The sequence below is a fragment of the Narcine bancroftii genome, chromosome 12 (genome assembly GCF_036971445.1).
Source record: "Narcine bancroftii isolate sNarBan1 chromosome 12, sNarBan1.hap1, whole genome shotgun sequence".
In the NCBI taxonomy this organism is placed as follows: Eukaryota; Metazoa; Chordata; class Chondrichthyes; order Torpediniformes; family Narcinidae; genus Narcine; species Narcine bancroftii.
In genome coordinates, this window is record NC_091480.1 from 53,695,191 (window position 1) to 53,715,014 (window position 19,824).

The window sequence follows — 19,824 nt, forward strand, 5'->3', positions numbered from 1 at the left end:
GGTAAAGAAATTCCTCCTCATCTCAGTCCTAAATGGTTTGTCTATTATCCTCAAACCATGGCCCCGGGTTCTAGATTTTCCCATCATTGGAAACATGCCATTTGCATCCACTCTGTCCAGTCCTGCCAGAATTTTATGTCTCTATGAGATCCCCTCTCAATCTTCTAAACTCCAGCGAGTACAATCCCAATTTGCGCAATCTTTCCTCACAAGTCATTCCTGCCATTCCAGGTATCAGCCTGGTGAATCGCCTCTGCACTCCCTCCATTGCAAGAACATCCTTCCTTAGATAAGGTGACCAAAACTGCACACAATACTCCAGGTGTGGTCTCACCAAGGCCCTGTACAGCTGCAGTAAGGTATCCTTGTTCCTATATTCAAACCCTCTTGATATGAAGGCCAACATACCATTTGCCTTTTTAACCGCCTGCTGTACCCGCATGCTCGCCTTCAGAGACTGATGTACAAGTATCCCTAGGTCTCTCTGCACTTCCCCATCTCTTAATCTATTGCCATTCAAATAGTAACCTGCCCTCCGGTTTGTATTACCAAAGTGGATAACCTCACATTTATCCACATTGTAGTGCATTTGCCATGTATCTGCCCAGTCCCTCAATTTATCCAAATCACACTGGAGCTTCCTGACCCCCTCTTCCATGCACACAACCCCTCCTAGCTTAGTGTCATCTGCAAATCTGGAGATATTACATCCAATCCCCTCATCCAGATCATTAATGTAAATTGTGAACAGCTGGGGTCCCAGTACAGATCCCTGTGGTACCCCACTGGTCACCGCCTGCCACTCAGAAAATGAGACATTTATCCCAACTCTCTGTCTTCTACCTGCCAGCCAGTTCTCAATCCACATCAATACTTTGCCCCCAATCCCATGAGCCTTGATTTTGGAAGCCAGTCGTTTATGCGGGACCTTATCGAAGGCCTTTTGGAAGTCCAGGTACACCACATCTACTGGCTCTCCCCCATCTATTTTACCTGTTACCATCTCAAAGAATTCCAATAGATTTGTCAAGCACGATTTATCTTTTGTAAATCCATGTTGACTCCATCCGATCCCTTCTCTGATAGTCATATGCTCCGCTATTACATCCTTAATAATGGCTTCCATCATTTTGCCCACTACTGATGTAAGGCTCACCGGCCTATAATTCCCCACTTTTTCTCTACCCCCCTTTTTAAATAGTGGGGTAACATTAACTACCCTCCAATCCATGGGTACTGATCCTGAGTCTATCGAGTTCTGGAAAATAATTCTTAAAGCATCTGCTATCTGAATGGCCACTTCCTTGAGTACCCTAGGATGTAGATTATCAGGCCCTTGGGATTTATCTGCCTTCAATCCCATCAATTTCCCCAAGAAACTGATTTATTTCAGCTCCCCCCTTGCATTAGTCTCTATGTTTCCCAACATCCTTGGGAGGTTATTTGTATCCTCTCTTGTAAAAACAGAACTAAAGTAAGAATTTAATTGGTCTGCCATTTCTTTATTCCCCATTATATATTCCCCTGATTCCGACTGCAAAGGACCTACTCTGGATTTCACCAATCTTTTCCTCTTGACATATTTATAAAAGATTTTGCAGTCGGTTTTTATATTTGCCGCAAGCTTACTTTCGTAATTTATTTTTGCTCTCTTGATTAATCCCTTTGTCCTCCTTTGCTGCATCTTGAACTTGGCCACGGTACATTTACAGAAAGTAGTAAGGCTTAGGAGGGACACTTAAATTTTAAATGTAGACCTACAGCATGGTAATAGGCCCTTTTGGCCCACGAGTCCATGCCACCCCAGCGGTCATTAATGTAAATTGTGAACAGCTGGGGTCCCAGTACAGGTCCCTGTGGTACCCCACTGGTCACCGCCTACCACTCAGAAAATGAGCCAGAAAATGACCTCTGTACATTTTGAATGGTGGGGGGAAGACCCACGCAGGCACAGAGAGAATGCACAAACTCCTTACAGACAGTGTGGGATTCAAACCCAAGTCCCGATCGCTGGTGGTGTAACAGTGTTGCACTACCCGCTACGCCAACCGTGTTGCCCTAATTTGAAGATTATTTTATTGCCATGCAATAAATCAGAAAATGTGACATAACACAAAATTTCCTTTAGTCCACCATAAGTCAGACAAAGATTCGCCATCAGCTGAAATTGCCTGGGCCATTTAACTGGCTCATTTAACAGGCCACTTAAAGCTTGTACACAGCCGTCAGCAGTCAGACTGCGTGGCCGGACTCCGCGGGAAGAACTCTGTCTCCGCTCCCCGCGGGTCTGCACCAGAGGCAACATCTGCCATTACAGCAGGTTCCAGCATAATCCCCAATTTTTTTTCAATATTATGGTCTGTCTTTATCCAACATATATGGATGAAGGAATTCTTACTTTTCTAAATTTTATAATGTAAATGCCATTTGTGTGTGTAAACTTGTACAAAGCCAATGGTGATAAAAAGAGGGAGTTAAACACAAAAGTCTGCAGATGCTGAGATTGTAATTAAATGCTGGAAAATCTCAGCAGGTCACACAGTGTTCTTTAATAATCAACATTTCAGGCCTTAGCCCTTCATATTACCTTGACATCTTGGCCTTCATAAATTAAAGTATCGAGTACAGGAGTTGGGATGTTATGGTAACGTTGTATAAGACACTGGTGAGACCAAATTTGGAGTATCGTGTGCAGTTCTAGTCTCCAAACTAAAGGAAGGATATCAGTAAGATTGAAAGAGTGCAGAGGAGATTTACTAGGATGTTGGCAGCTCTTCAGGAGTTCAGTTACAGGGACTTGGGACTTTATTCCTTGGAGCGTAGAAGAATGAGGGGAGATTTGATAGAGGTTTACAAAATGATAAGGGGTATAGACAGAGTAAATGCGAGTAGGCTCTTTCCACTTCGATTAGGAGAGATAAATACAAGAGGACATGGCTTTAGGGTGGAAAGGGGAAAGGTTTAGGGGGAACATTAATGGGAACTTTTTCAATCAGAGTGGTGGGAGTGTGGAATGAGCTGCCACCTGACGTGGTAAATGCAGGTTCACTCTTAAGAATGAATTGGATAGAGACATGGATGGGAGAGGTCTGGAGGATTACGGAATGGGTGCAGGTCAGTGAGACTAGAAGAATGATGTTTTGGAACAGACTAGAAAGGCCGAATGGCCTGTTTTCTGTGCTCTAGTGTTCTATGGTTCCATGGAAGTGGCATGAAACAATGTCATATATCAAAAGCATTATTGTGGTTCACCTGAAAACAAGAGGAAACTTTCGAAGAGACATAGGCTTGGAAATTCAATTCTGTGATGTGTATTTTGAAATGCTGTGTGATTGATTTTGAATGTAAATTTGATGGAAGAGCAAAATTGTGACCTGAGAGCTCATGGTACATAATCACATCTTTGATCGGCTACTTTAATATGGGTGATGCATGGACCACATGCATAGGATATGTCAAGCCGTATGTAACATCTAATTACTGCTCCCCTAAACTAAATTAAGGGAATGCAATTAACAGCCAGTGCAGATGCAGATATGAATGCAGGTATTAACAGAAAAGACAAAAGCTGTACTCACAACATAGAACACTACAGCACAATACAGGCCCTTTTGCCTTCGATGATGTGCTGACCTGCAAAAAAAAATGAAACCCTCCCTACCCCGTAACCCTCGATTTTTCTTCCATCCATGTGCCTGTCTAAGAGTCTCTTAAATGCCGCTAATGTTCCGGCTTCCACCATCATCCCCAGCAAAACATTCCAGGCACCCACAACTCTCTGTGTAAAAAACTTACCTCTGATGTCTCCCCTAAACTTCCCTCCCTTCATGTGAAACAGATGTTCCCTGGTGTTTGCTGATCCTGCCCTGGGAAACAGGTGCCAGCTGTCCACCCTATCTATGCCTCTCAATCTTGTAGACCTCGATCAAGTCTCCTCTCATCCTTCTACGCTCCAAAGACAAAAAGTCCCAGCTCTGCTAACCTTAGAAATATAGAAACATAGAAGATAGGAGCAGGAGTAGGTCATTCGGCCCTTTGAGCCTGCTCCGACATTCAATGAGATCATAGCTGATCTTAAAGCTCAGTACCCCGTCCCTGCCTTCTCCCGTAACCCCTAATTCCCTTATACTGAAGAAATATATCTAATTCCCTCTTAAATATATTAAATTAACCTGCCTCTTCCCCTCTCTGAATTCCACAGATTCACCACCCTCTAGGTAAAGAAATTCCTCCTCATCTCGGTTCTAAATGGTTTGCCTATTATCCTCGAACCATGGTCCCGGGATCTGGACTCCCCCACCATCGGAAACATCCCTTCCGCATCCATTCTGTCCAGTCCTGCCAGAATTTTATATGTCTCTATGAGATCCCCTCTCAATCTTCTAAACTCCAGCGAGTACAATCCCAATTTGCGCAATCTTTCCTCATAAGTCATTCCTGCCATTCCAGGTATCAGCCTGGTGAATCGCCTCTGCACTCCCTCCATTGCAACAACATCCTTCCTCAGATAAGGTGACCAAAACTGCACACAATACTCTAGGTGGGGTCTCACCAAGGCTCTGTACAACTGCAGTAAGGTATCCTTATTCCTATACTCAAATCCTCTTGATATGAAGGCCAACATACCATTTGCCTTTTTAACTGCCTGCTGTACCTGCATCCTCTTCTTCAGTGACTGGTGCACAAGAACCTCTAGGTCTCTCTGTACTTCTCCATCTCCCAATCTATTGCCATTCAAATAGTAATCTGCCCTCCGGTTTGTATTACTAAAGTGGATAACCTCACATTTATCCAAATTGTAGTGCATTTGCCATGTATCTGTCCAGTCCCACAATTTATCCAAATCACACTGGAGCTTCCTGACCCCCTCTTCAGTGCACACAACCCCTCCTAGCTTAGTGTCATCTGCAAATTTGGAGATATTACATCCAATCCCCTCATCTAGATCATTAATGTAAATTGTGAACAGCTGGGGTCCCAGTACAGATCCCTGTGGCACCCCACTGGTCACCGCCTGCCACTCAGAAAATGAGCCGTTTATCCCAACTCTTTGTCTTCTATCTGCCAGCCACTTCTCAATCCACATCAATACCTTGCCCCCAATCCCCCCCTTTCTAAATAGTGGGGTAACATTAGCTATCCTCCAATCCATGGGTACTGATCTGAGTCTATCGAGTTCTGGAAAATAATTTTTAAAGCATCTGCTATCTGGATGTCCACTTCTTTAAGTACCCTAGGATGTAGATTATCAGGCCCTTGGGATTTATCGGCCTTCAATCCCTTCAATTTCCCCAAGAGCATGTCCTGAGAGATACTGATTTCTTTCAGCTCCTCCCTCAATGTTTCCCAACATCCTTGGGAGGTTATTTGTATCTTCTCTTGTGAAAACAGAACTAAAGTAAGAATTTAATTGGTCTGCCATTTCCTTATTCCCCATTATATATTCCCCTGATTTCGACTGCAAAGGACCTACTCTGGATTTCACCAATCTTTTCCTCTTGACATATCTATAAAAGCTTTTGCAGTTGGTTTTTATGTTTGCCACAAGCTTACTTTCGTAATTTATTTTTGCCCTCTTGATTAATCCCTTTGTCCTCCTTTTCTGCATCTTGAACTGTTCCCAGTCTTCGGATTTGGTATTTTTTTTGGCCAATTGATATGCTCTCCCTTTGGACCTAATGCTGTCTCTAATTTCCCTTGTTATCCACGGTTGAGTCACCTTTATTGGTTTATTTTTATGCCAAACGATTTCTGCAATTCTTCCATTAGATCTTTGAATGCTTTCCATTGTCTATCCCCCATCAACCCCCCCATAAACACCACCCAATCAATCTTACTCAACTCCTGTCTCATACCATCATAATTTCCTTTATTTAAATTCTGGACCTTAGTCTCGATTTTAATTTCTTCACTCTCCATGTCGAGTGAGAATTCGATCATATTGTGATCCTTCCTACCCAAAGGGCCTTGTACAACAAGATTGCTGATTAGCACCTTTTCATTACATAATACCCAGTCTAAAATGGCCTGCTTCCGAGTTGGTTCCTCGACATATTGGTCTAGATAACCGTCCCGTAAACATTCAAAGAATTCCTCCTCCTCAGTATTTTTACTAATTTGGCTAGTCCAATCTATATGTAAATTAAAGTCTCCCATGATGTAAGCTGTTCCCTTATTGCACGCTTCTCTAATTTCTCTTATTATGCCTTCCCTCACCTCTACATTACTATTTGGAGGCCTATATACCACCCCTACTAACGTTTTCTGCCCCTTGCTATTCCTCAGTTCTACCCATATAGATTCCGCATCTTCTGAGTTAATATCCTTCCTGTCAATTGTGTCGGTCCCTTCTCTCACCATCAAAGCTACCCCACCCCCTTTTCTTTCTTGCCGATCCCTCCTAAATATTGTATACCCCGGGATGTTAAGTTCCCAGGCTTGCCCACCTTGCAGCCATGTTTCTGTAATCCCAATCAAATCGTATTTGTTTGTCTCAATTTCCACAGCCAATTCATCTACCTTGTTCTGAATGCTTCTTGCATTAAGATATAAAGCCTTCAGATTTGCTTTTTTCACCCTCCTTGCTCTTTCTGATTTTTTACTTTTGCTGCCTAACCCAACTTTTCCTATTTTATCTTTCCTGTCCTTTGCCTTATCATACAGGTTCCCATCCCCCTGCCAAATTAATTTAAACCGCATCCGATGGCTGCACCAAAACTAGCTGCCAATATATTGACCCCTTTTGGGTTTAGGTGTAACCCATCCTCTTTGTAAAGTCACGCCTTCGCCAAAAGAGATCCCAATGGTCCAAGAAGCCAAAACCCTGTCTTTTACACCAGCCCCTCAGCCACACATTCATTTGTCTTAACCTTCCATTTTTGTCCTCAGTTGCACTTAGCACAGGTAACAATCCAGGGATCACCACCCTGGCGGACCTGTTTTTTAGCTTCTGTCCTAGCTCGCTGTAATCCTTTTTTAGTACCTCCTCCCTCTTTTTATCTATGTCATTGGTACCTACATGTACCAAGACATCAGGCTGCTTACTCTCTCCTTTCAGAATAGTCTGGACCCGATTTGAGATATCCCTTACCCTTGCACCAGGGAGGCAGCACACCATGCGGGTATACCTATCTTGCTCACAGAATCTCTTGTCTGACAATGGAGTCCCCAATGACCACTGCATTCCTTCATACCATCGTACCAGGCTCAGTGCCATCGACCTGATCACTGCGGCCAGCTTCTGTCAGGTCATCTCCCTCAACAGCATCCAACACAATATACCTGTTGCTGAGAGGAGTAGTCACAGGTGTGCTCTCTATTTTCCAGGCATTTTTCTTCCATCCCCTGACAGTTACCCACTTACCTGACACATCTGGTCTCGGGGTAACTATCTCCCTGAAAGTTGTATCTATTAACTCCTCACTCTCCCTTACCAGCCGCAGATCCTCAAGCTGCAGCTCCAGATCCCCAATTTGGTCCTTAAGGAACTTCATCTCGGTGCAGTTAACACCCTTGTTATCCACGGTTGTGACGAGAGGGGGAAGCCAAGGAGAAGGGACATGATTCCCCCAAAATTCTACAAGAGATCTGTCACCTTCAGGCAGGATTCTACTCATTCCCCTATGGGTGGGCATCTCTCCCTGGAGGTGAAGGTTATGTTCAGACTGAAGACCTCGGCCTCTGGATCATTTTGGCCAGCAGTATAGGTGAGCTTCAAAGTTTAAGGTTTATTTTTATTATTGTGTAATAATTCATATAAAGGCACATACGAGGCAACTTTTACAGTTTGCAGCACAATGTCACAGATTTTCTATACTCAATGAGAGAAAATTCACTTTCCCCTTGAGCAGGGGATGCCAGGTAGCCACAACCTTTCCAGGTGGGTAGATGGTGTTTATCAAATGGAAGTTGTATGGTCAATGTTGATTTTATTCAATGGGCCCACTGATGCTTACTTAAGAGTGGGACATCTGCTATCAAATTTATCTGCTGGAGGACAGATTGAGAACATCAAAAATAGGAGCAGGAGTTGTCCATCCAGTCCGCCGACCCTGCTCCACCGTTCAGTGAGATTGTGGCTGATCTGATGATGGGCTCATCTCCACCCACCTGCCTTTTCCCCATATCCCTTAATCCTCCAACCTGGTCTTAATATATATTTACTGAATGTGGTGGAACCACTGTTAATACAGTTTGTATGTGTAAGGCTGCCCCGCCCTTTGCTGAGTGAACCTGTGGCTCCTCCCCTAATAAAGGCAACAACACCATAACCCCTTCCCCAGAACAAGCTTGGGTCTCGGGTCAGCAACATGAGATGAGCCTTCTGTCTGTGGTCAAGAAAGCCGATCAGTCAGGGAACTTCTAGTCTCTGGAGTTATTGATAGCCCATCACTGAGTTACCTCCACTGATTCAATGGGCAGCGAATTCCATAGATTCACCACCCTCTGGCAATATTTCATCATAAAACTATTATGGTTGGGGGAAGGGGTCCAAATAAGGGAAGACAGCAGAGAGAAAGTTTTTCGGCAAAGAGAGAAGGCTTGTAGATAAAATTTGGGGGTGGAAAGGCAGATGATCGAGGAGAAAAGGGATCGGAGCTATGATGTAGGGGGGTGATGGTAATAAATAGTAGAGTGGTCCATAAAGATGGGGATAAGCAGAAGGTAAGATGTGGAAAATCTCTGAAATGCATTTACTTTAATGTTAGGAGTATTGTAAGGAAGGTGGATGAGCTGAAGGTGTGAATAGACACTTGGCAGTGTGACATGGTGGTGATTAGTAAGACGTGGTTGCAGGAGGGAAGTGACTGGCAGTTAAATACTCCAAGATTTTGCTGATTTAGGTGTGATAGAATTGGAGGGGTAAGGGGAGGGGGTGTGGCGTTACTTGTCAGGGAAAATATTACAGCAGTGCTGAGGTGTGATAGATTGGAGGGCTCGTCAAGGGAGGCGGTATGGGTGGAATTAAAAAATAGAAAGGGTGAGGTTACAATTATAGGGGTGTATGAACCCGAATGAGATGGGGAGATATTGAATGAGTTCTTCTCTTCGGTATTCACTAGGGAAAAGAATATGGAATTGTGTAGGATAAGTGAGGCATGGATGTGAAGGGATTGGAGGGTTATAGGCAGGGAGCAGGTAGGTGGGCTAGTGGAGTTCACTTAAATTGGTGCAGACTAGAGGGGCCGAGATGGCCTGTGTCTGTCCTGTAATTGTTTTATGGTTATAATAGAAATGTCGTTATCTACTTGAAGGGGAAGATTACAAAATCTCTGTGGGCACCAAAGCCTTTTATCTTGGGAGTAACTGCGATGTATCCTCCTCAGACTGCACAGAAATTTGTTCCCATCCTACACTTGTTCCACGATGGTTGGTGAAGCGGGACATTAACCACTCGGACTACCTCAGAACCATCCTCAATGACAAATGTCCAACCTCCAGCAAACTTCACTCCAGAACCAAGCTCACCCATTTTCTGTCAAGGGGCTGTCAAAGGCAGACAACCCTTGCATTTATGCATGCTCACAGACCAAGCTGACAGCACATTCACACAATTGTGGGAGATGATGGGCATTAGACTTCAAATCCACAAAACAACAATCCCCTTCAAAGTTGCTCCTGGAGAATATGGCCCATGTCCACTTGGGAGCCACTTCCTGGTGATTAGAGACATCAGCGATGACATTTATGACCAATCAATGTGTGAGGATAGCCTTTGATGGTTGATTGAGAAGGATATTTGAAGAGCACGACCGCAGAACTGACAAAAACCTTTTGGTCTTCAGAGGAGCAGTGATCCCTACTCTTCCTCACTATTTGCTTCTGAGATCTGGACTACCCACACGTCAATGGACTGGACAAATACCACCAATGTCTCTGTAATATTCTCCAGTGTCCTCTACTAGGTCAACATCTCCAGCACAGACACCCAAGTTACACACGCAGGACTGCGCTGGGTAGGCCATCTTGTTCACATGCCCAACACTAGATTTCCAACAGAGACATTGTATTCCGAGCTCTGTCATCAGAAAAGATCACCAGGAAGGTTCAAGGATGAGCCAAAAAGGATTAACCAAGGTCCCCTTCCAGCAGGGTGCAGTGCAAATTTTTATAGGTACAGGAACTCACCAAAAACGGCGACAAGGAGGTGCCAGAGTGGCCCCATGAGGTGCCTGGAGCTTCCCCCATGAGGTGCCTGAAGTGGCCCCATGAGGTATCCGGAGCTGTCCCATGAGGTACCTGGAGTGGCCCCATGAGGTACCTGGAGCGGCCCCATGAGGTACCTGGAGCTGTCCCATGAGGTACCTGGAGTGGCCTCATGAGGTACCTGGAACGGCCTCATGAGGTACCCGGAGCTGCCCCATGAGGTGCCCGGAGCTGCCCCATGAGGTGCCCAGAGTGGCGCTCTGGTGGTAGGAAATCGGAGCCCCCAGGGAGAACCCACCCATACAGACAGTGCTGAATTTGAATCCCGTCCCTGTAACAGCGTTACGCTGAGACACTAACTGCGCTGGTTGAAAGTTAATTTATTTTGTGTGCAATCTGCAAATTGGACCTTTACACCAATGGAGAACAGAGCTTACAACCATGCCCAGAACTGAAAGGAGAGACTAATTCACCTCCCGATCTTTCACTTTGGCTGATCGCACCCACTCTCCGCAATTCATCAAGGTGTTTGTGCCTTCGAACCTGAAGTTTCTCTGCAGTGCTAATAAAGCACAGCAGTACGATTATCAATACAATATATTGGGACTGACCCTTCTAACCAATTTATTTATTGAGATACACCTGAAAAACCACAAAGTCATTTAATCAAGTCCCAGAGACATTTGTCAGACTCACTGTTCAAGTATAACTCATGGTAGGGTATCATTTTTCTTAGCACCTCGACAGTCTGGCTGTCATATTTTAAAATTAATTGCAGCAAATAATTTTTTTTCTCACTTTAAGCAAGCTGGTTTTGCATCAGAGCTCTGCAGCCAGCATTAAGGTCAGAGTTATTGATTCCCCTCCACTGCCTCGGCTGTCATCTCATTTTGGGAGCCAGCCTCTGTCAAAAGCGATGTCAGGAGAATGGCTTAAGTGGAAATTCCTGACAACAAAATAAAATGCAACCACTGTGTGTTCAGGATAATGGTCGTGCCAGACAGCAGAGCAGAAACTAAAAGGGAAAGCACACACCAGCAAGTGGAGACTCAAGTTAAGATTCCAGATTCAAGTAATAACACAGAACAGGTAATATTGCACACAATTGTCTTCTCCCTGCTGTAAGTGTAACCTTTAGGGCAAGAGAAAGAGAAGCAAAGGAGAACCCTTCCAGTGTCATTGAGTGTCTGTGGATTCATCTCCAGCAACCACCCACCCCCCCACCCCCGGCCTTTGCAGCCGCATAGACTCCTGTTCAAACCAGCCCAAGCTCCAGATCCAAACCTGCACCACAATCAGGTGGCCTGCAGGACCCTTCGGGAGCCCTTCTTTCCCTCAGCATCCTCTCGAATTCTGGTTCCAATAGCTGGCTCCCATGAGCTGGTGTCCAGCAGCCCGTGCGCTTTCCCCACTGGACCGCAAGTCACCTGCAGCCTGGGTGGGACCCTCAGCTCCCCTGGTCCCTTCTGCTTCTCTTCAGTGGGGGAGGGGAGGTGTTCTCTGAGTTTCTGGTGCCCTGCTCTGGACCGCTGCTCTCCCGGAGTCTGCAACTCCTTGTGGCTGCTGCCAAACACCAGCGTCACCATCTTGGTAAAATCTTTGAGGAAAGGATGGCAAACATATAACTAAAACCATTTAGCAAAACCAAGGAGCTGATTGTGGACTTCAGGAGGGGGCAATCAGAACATAAATCAGTCCTCAATCCATGGATGAACAGTGGAGAGGGTCAAGAACTTCAAATTCCTGGATGTCAACATCTCCGAGGATCTGTCCTGGAGCCTCCATGTCGATGCAACCAAGAAGAAGTCTCACCAGCGTCTTTACTTTGTGAGGTGTTGAGGGGATTCGGTACATCACCGAAGGCTCTTGTAAACTTCCATAGGTGTACCGTGGAGAGCATTCTGGCTGGTTGCATCACTGTGTGGTACAGAGACGCCAACTCTCAGGACAAGAATAAACTCCAGAGGGTTGTTAACTTGGCCTGCAACATCACAGGCACCAGACTTCACTCCATCGAGGATATTTACATGAGGAGGTAACTTAAAAAATCAGCCTCTATTCTCAAAGACCCCCACCACCCAGACCACATCCTTTTCACTCTGCTACCATTGGGGAAAAGGTACAGGAGCCTAAAGACGAGCACTCAGCGGCACAAGGACAGCTTCTTCCCCTCTGCCATCAGATTCCTAAAGGATCAGTGAACCATAGACATGGCCTCACTTTCTTCTGCACTAATTTATTTATTTTAAATGTAATTTACACTGTGAAGCTGCTGCAAAGCAACCATTTTTTTGACATGTTCATGACAAAATCTGAGGCTGATCCATTCTAAATGATTTTCGGTATCTGTTTCCAGGCTCCGTCCAGATTGTAAAACGTCTGGAGAAGTTCAAAGCCCCATCAGCAATGTTGTGATTTGTTGATGGCAGGTCACTGGAGGTTGATATTTCAATACTAACTTTTATCCTGGATGCCACACCAAAGTCCAGCTCAGCTGTTCTCAACCTATTTTCGGCCATTGACCCCACCCCCCCAGAACCTGTGAGACAGTCGAGTTTTGGTTTTTCCATTCATCTCTTCCCCTCCCCCCGACTACATAAAAAAATTAATATTTATGTAACACAAGGTGAAAAGAAAACAAATGTGCTCTGGGTCCCAGGGGCCGGGGGGTGGGGTGGGGGTGCGTAGGGCCCCCATTGAGAATGGTTGGTCTAATGTCCTATAGAATCTGAGCGCATCAGTAAAATACCAAAGACTTTTGGGAAGAGCAGTACAGTTAGAGTTGTGGTCAGTGAGATGCTGTTACAGTGTCAGCAACTCGGGTTCGAATCCCTCGCTGTCTGTTAGGAGTTTGTATGTTCTCTCTGTGTCTGTGGGGGTTTTCTCCGGGGGCTCTGGTTTCCCCCCACTGTTCGAAAGATAATGGAGGCTGTAGGTCAGTTAGGTGTAATTGGGCAGCATGAGCTTGTGGGCTGAAAGGGCCTGAATCTCAACATTTAATTTGGAAAGGAAGAGGTGGGTCACAATTGTGTCTGTGCGACTTTGCCTGCATTGGCTGTGTGAGCGTAACAAATACGCAAATCATGAAAACACATTCATATTTAATGGTCCTTGCTGATGAGACGATTTTCTAAGCTTACTTTTTTAGTTCCAAGTTGGTCTGTGAAAATCAAAATTCTACAGATACGAGAAGTCAGGCTGAAAATGCTGAAAAATTTCAGCAGGTCAAGCAGCAGCTACAGAGGGAGAAAAAAAGAGAGTTAACGTTGGTTTGGGCAGCTCAGTTAGGATAGGGTTAGCACAACCCTATTACGAAATCTCATTTTTTATTTAATGACTTGAATTCCCTGTTTACCACAGTGGGGTTTGATTTTGTGTCTCTGAATCAATGGCCCAAATTTCTGTCTGCTTATTCAATAAGGTAACCTCTGCACTACAGTACTCCTCTTCTTTGTGGATTGTCACCTTGTCATGGCGGAGAAGCTTGTGTGGTCCTAAGATCCTGAGAGCGATGCCATCTGGAGCTACACTCCTGGTAGGGCCACCCATGGTGATAAGGTCGAGGGTGAGGCCCCTGACAAAGAACAATCCAACCAAGTCTTCAACGGTGGAACAGGTGGACGAAATGACTCTGAACTCGACGGCTGTGAAGGCGGCAACAAATCCATCAGCTCCAATCGTCGTGGTTTCCAGGCCATTGGAATAGTTTTGTGAAGTATCGTGTCCTTCTTGGAGTGAAACATCAAGTACACGATAAACAAACACACGCACAGGCATCTTCGCTCAGGGGTTCGTCGGAACGAAGGCTGTCATCCTCGATCTCGAGGGAGAGTCACGTTCAACTACTCCTGTGTGGATGGATGAAGTTCTGTGTTAATGTTTTACAAGAATTATGAAAAAGGGAACAATATAAAATAAATTAATATATATCACTTCCAGAGTTTTAGATTGTCCTTTCCAATGATTAAAATATGATAATCAATGCTACCACACTGATCAGGACCGGGGTTCGAATCCCACGCAGTCATATGGAGTTTGTACGTTCTCCCCATGTCTGAGTGGGTTTCCTCAGGCGCTCCTATTTCTTCCAAAAACGTTTGGGGTTTGTAGATTAAATGATGAGTGGCCCAGACTCATATTTGGTGGTATATGGGGGGCATGGGCTAGAAGGGCTGTACATCTAAATTTAAAATGTTTGGTCAAAGACTACATTTCTAAAGTTCCAATGAAGCATCCCTACACCAAAACATTACCTCTGTTTCCTGACCCACAGGAGTTGCCTAATTTCCTGAGTGTTTGCGGGATTTTCTATCTTTCTACCCTGCTGAATGTGGGGCATTTTTCATCTGGGCGGCACGGTTAACGGTCAGCGCAGCCCCGTTACAGTGCTAGCGACTGGGGTTTGTATCCTGCTGCTGTCTGTAAGGAGTTTGGACCTTCTCCCCCGTGTCTGCCCTCTGAGAACTCCGCTTTCCTTCCCACTCTGGAAGTCGGTTAATGGGGTGTAAATTGGCCGAAATGGCCTGTTACCCTGCTGTACATCTACATTGAAACCTGCTTTAATTTGAGAGCAAAAAGAAGGTAATTTTGTATTTTAAATTAAAACGTGTTACCTAAATTCTTCTTGTATATTATTTTTTATCATTCCATTTGCTTTTTAATTCCTCCTTTATGAAGCAGCTGATAACCAAATGGAGACACAACAAAATCTTACCAATTTTGCTTCATATTTTTTCTCTTTTTATCTCTTTTCCACTCTCTCTCCCCCATCCTTATTTTATTCATTTGTTTTTTCTACTTCTGAAACTATTGACTCAGTCATTCAAAAGAATGATAAGTATTAATGTCATCTGCGTAGAGTGAATTTCTCCAAATGAGAGACTTTATTTCTGCGAGGGGTGCTCCCCATGCGATTACCTTGAGATGCGTAAAGCCACTGTGCTGTGTCCTTCAGATACAAAGCACACTGTTGAGTTCCAGTTTCAGTCTTCCAAAGAGCATTTTGCTTCAGTGGCAGAAATTGACAAAACTCTGTGGTCTGATTAGAAATACTCTGACATTTTGCTCGATTGGACAGAGCAGGAATTGTCATCATGGTATTTACAGAGGAGATTTGGAATACAGACTACGGCCTGTCAAAATGTCCTTCAGCTGTGGGGAGTTTGATGATCCATAAGACAGATTCGGGACATACGAAGGGATGTGGAGACAACCTGTTTCAATATTGTGCTCAAATTAAAACATGTACAATTTCATTGTATAACAAAATACACTGTTGGTCTGGTAACATTTAAACAGTTGCTTGCTAACATTTACAAATGAAACAGTGAAGAACTGCATTAATGTAGACAGAATCAGACACACACAAGGTAAAGAATGAACAACAGCCTTTAATCCACAAAGACCCACAGAGCCAGGCTGGCTGTGGCTGGAGCAACTCAGTGTGAGGCCTCAGGAGGCTTCTATCCCGGAGGGTGATTGACACACGACCAGGTGGGGCTTGATCCATTCAGGCTGACTGATTGGCAGCCGGCCAGGTGTTGTCCTGTCCCCTTACACTCCTGCAGGTACAGAGGCTGCCCCCTGCAGTAGGCCGGTGGTGTATCACCACATTCACCCACTTCTTTAAAATTGTCCTGGAAGGGGGGGGGGGGGGGGGATGCGCAGTAACAAGGAATCGCACCTAATATGTACATAGACAATTCGGCAGTCGCCGGGGTCTCTGTGACCATCATAGGACTGGCTCCTGGTCACTGGTCAGAGGGGAAGTGGGGGGGATGGCGGCAGGGGTATGTGTGGCTGGTGTGGTGCCACGCGGTGGGGTGGCTAGGAGGGCCGGGGTCAACATATGTGGGTCGTATTGGATGGGTGGGGGGGTGGGTTCATCTCTTAAGGCTGAAGCGGGCCCCATAGCTGCATGGTGAAGGAGGCCCTGCGTGCCCCATAGCTGCATGGGGACGGGGATGTATGACCGGTCAACATCGTCCTGGGTTGGAGGGTGGCATCGTGTGGTGGGTGCTCCTGCTGGTGCCAGGTCCCTGGTTGAGATGGTGTTCTCCCTGCCACTGCCGAACCTAACGTAAGTGTAGTTATGGTTTGCATGAAGGAGGAAAACCTGCTCCACCAGTGCTTTGGCCTTGTGTGTCCTTACATGTTTATGCAGGAGCACCTGTCCCGGGGACGTGAGCCATGCTGGGAGGGACATTCCAGTTGCCGACCTCCTGGGTAATGAGAACAGACATTCGTGAGGGGTCTCATTGGTAGCCGTGCACAGCAGTGACCGAATGGCATGGAGCGCCTCGGGCCGGACATCCTGCCAGAACTCAACAGCCCATCCTTTTGACTTGAGAGCCAGGAGGGCTGCCTTCCAGACAACCCCATTCTCGTGTTCCACTTGCCTGTTGCCTCTTGGGTTATAGCTCGTCGTGTGACTGGTCGCGATATCCCTCGCCGTCAGATACTGGCGCAGCTCATCGCTCATAAAACTAGACCCCTGATCACTGTGGATGAAGGCGGGGGTAGCCAAACATGGTGAAAATCTGCCCCAAAGCCCTCGTGACAGTGGCCGTGGAGGTGTCCAGACAAAGGATGGCGAAAGGGAAGCGCAAGTACTCGTCCACTACCGTGAGGAATTAGACGTTTTGGTTCATGGAAGGTCCTTTGAAATCCACTCCTAGATGCTCAAAAGGCTGAGTAGCCTTTACAACGTGGGCCGGGGGGGCGGGGCAGAAGAAACAGGGTTTACACTCCGCACAGACCCGACAGGCCTCGGTCATGTCCCTGATGGTGTACAGCAGATTTCGGGACTTAACAATCGGCTGACTCCTGGATGGCAGAGGGACTCATGCAATGCCTGCAGACTGTCATCGTGCATAGACATGCAGGTGCGAGAGAGGGCATCAGGGGAGCCGTTAAACTTCCCGGGGCGGTACTGGATGTTGTTGCTGTAGGTTGCCAGCTCGACTCTCCAGCGCAGGATCTTGTCGTTCTTTATCTTACCCTTGTGGGTAGTGTTAAACATGAACACCACGGCCCGCTGGTCCATGAGGAGCATGAATTTCCTGCCAGCCATGTAGAGGTACCAATGGCGGACCGTTTCCACAATAGCCTGGGCCTCTTTTCATTGGTGGAGTGTCCTAGCTTGGAGCCGTGGAAGGTCTTGGAGAAGAAGGCGACGGGGCGCCCCCCTTGGTTGAGTGTAGCAGCGAGGACCACCTCGGAGGCATCGCTCTCCACCTGGAAGGGGGAGTCATCATCCACAGCCTCCATCGTGGCGTCCGCGATGTCTTGCCTGATGTGGGTGAAGGCTGCCTGCACCTCAGGTGGGAGGGGAAAAGTTGTGGCTTGGGGTTTGACCTTCGAATGGATATGGATTTGGTGATATGCCAATGTCAGGTCAATTGTGGAGAAAACTCGGTAGCGGGCAATCTCATTGACCATGTCGGCGATCCTCGGCAGAGGGTAGGCATCCAGCTGGGTGTACTAATTAATGGTCTGGCTGTAATCCACGACCATCCTTGGCTTACTTCCCCCTTTGACCACCAGGACTTGGGCTCTCCAAAGGCTGTTACTGGGCTCTATAATGCCTTCCACCAGGAGTCACCACACCTCCGCTTTGATGAAGTCCCTGTCTGCAGCACAATAGCGCCTACTTCTGGCAACGATCGTCTTGCAGCCTAGCACAAGATGTGAAAAGAGCGCTGGTGGGGTTATGCGTAATGTGGAGAGGCTGAAATATGGCCGGGTTGATGTGCTGTGCAATGTGAGTGGAGGTTGGGGCCCCCCAAAGGCAAGGGTGACACTCTGCAGGTGGCACTGGAAATCTAGTCCCAGGAGGAGTGGTGCGCAGAGTTTGGGCATGATCAGGAGTCTGAATCCTGTGTAAATTTCCCCACCCACTGTTATATCGACCGAGCAGCACCCAAGGGTACCAACAGTCTTATCCTCGGTGGTGAGGGCGATCGAGGAGGTTGTGGGGTGGACCTTTAACAATAGGGAGTGAATGAAGCTCTCGGTGCTGCCACTGTCCAACAGGCACTTTGTTACATGCCCATTGACTCGCACATCCATCATCGAGCGCCCGAGATCGTGGGGGATGTCCCTGGTCAGTGTGGTGGTGGACAGGATCATCTCAGAATCAGATGCGTCGCTATCCAGAGGGATGGGGAGCATAGATAGGGCGGCCCGGTCATCTCCCGTGTTGACCATGTCGACATCGGTCATGAGGTTCAGCATGCGGTAGCCGATGGCCTCTGGAGGCATGGGGAGCATCAGTAGGGCGGCCTGGTCATTGCCCATGATGACCACATTGCCGTCGTTCGCTGGGTGCACCGTGCGGCAGCTGATGGCACCCATAGGTGTGGGAAGCGTCGGTAGGGTGGCCTGGTCATCGCCCGTGTTAACCACGTCATTCTCAACATCGTCGGGGGCCCTCTGTGTTGGGCGGTGCCTGGCCAAAGATGGCGGCGGCACATGGGGAGCCGCTGCATGGCTGGCCTCCTTCCCAAGCCATGTCCGCTGTGCCAGGGTAAATGGCTGCAGTGATGTTGTTACATCTGCCGGAAGTGACGTCACGTTGTGAACTGGAAGTGATGTTGCTGTAGTTCTCAGTGAGCGGCGAGGGCGAGGGTTGGTGCAGATGCTCGGGGCACACGCTGTGACGGTTGCTGACAGGGCCGGATGTTGTGTGGTTAAAGTCAGGGAAAGCAGCAGTTGTCGCAGGAACAATGGCGCCACCCAGCACGCGCACGTTGGGGGGGGTCCCTGGGGGCGGTAGGGAGATCATAGAGGGCCGCTGAGCTGCCGGCAGGTTTAGAGAGGCACACTTTTGCAAAGTGGCCTTTCTTGCTGCATCGGGAACAATACAGGTTCTTAGCTGGGCAGTTTTGGCGTGATCGTCGATCTGACCCACACCAGGACTCATAGTACTTACAGGGGCGCTGGGCACCTGCCGCAGCGACGTTCTCCTCCCCAGCTCGGCCTGGGGCTGCAGCTGCAGTGTGAGAGGGCCATGAGGGAGCCTGGGGGAACCCGGAATCGAAGGCTTCGACGTGCAGGGCTGCTGCTTCCAAGGTTTGGATCATTTCCAGAGTCCTGGTTAGGGCATAGATGTTGTCTTCCAGCAGCTTCTGCCGGATGGCCCTCGAGTGTAGCCCTTGGACGAAGGCATCCCGGTTCAGCCTCTTGACCTCCTCTACACCTACCCTGGGTTCAGCCAGACATGGTCGGTCGAACTCTCACAAGTGTCCCAGGTAAGACTCAGTCGTCTCCCTGGGTTGCTGGGCTCGAGTTTTGAAGAGGTACCTTGCACAGACCACATCTGTGAGGGGCTTGTACAAGTTCTCGAGAGTGTCCATTGTGCTCTTGTATGTGAAGCAGCCTTTGGTTACCTGGAAGGCGTGGGGACCCAGCTTTGACCGGAGTAGGACCAACCCCTTCCGATCGGAGTCCAGGACGTTGCCCTCGTGTGCCTCGATGATTGCCTCGACTGCGTGCTGCAAGATCTCGAAGCGTGTCTGGGTTTCCAGGTAGCATGGGTCGGTTTCGAGGCTCCCTCCGCTCAGGAGTTTTTCCATGGCAGCCGTCGGAAAATTTTGTAGAATAAAATCAGACACACACAAGGTAAAGACTGAACAACAGACTTTAATCCACAAAGACTTCCACAGAACCATGTTGGCT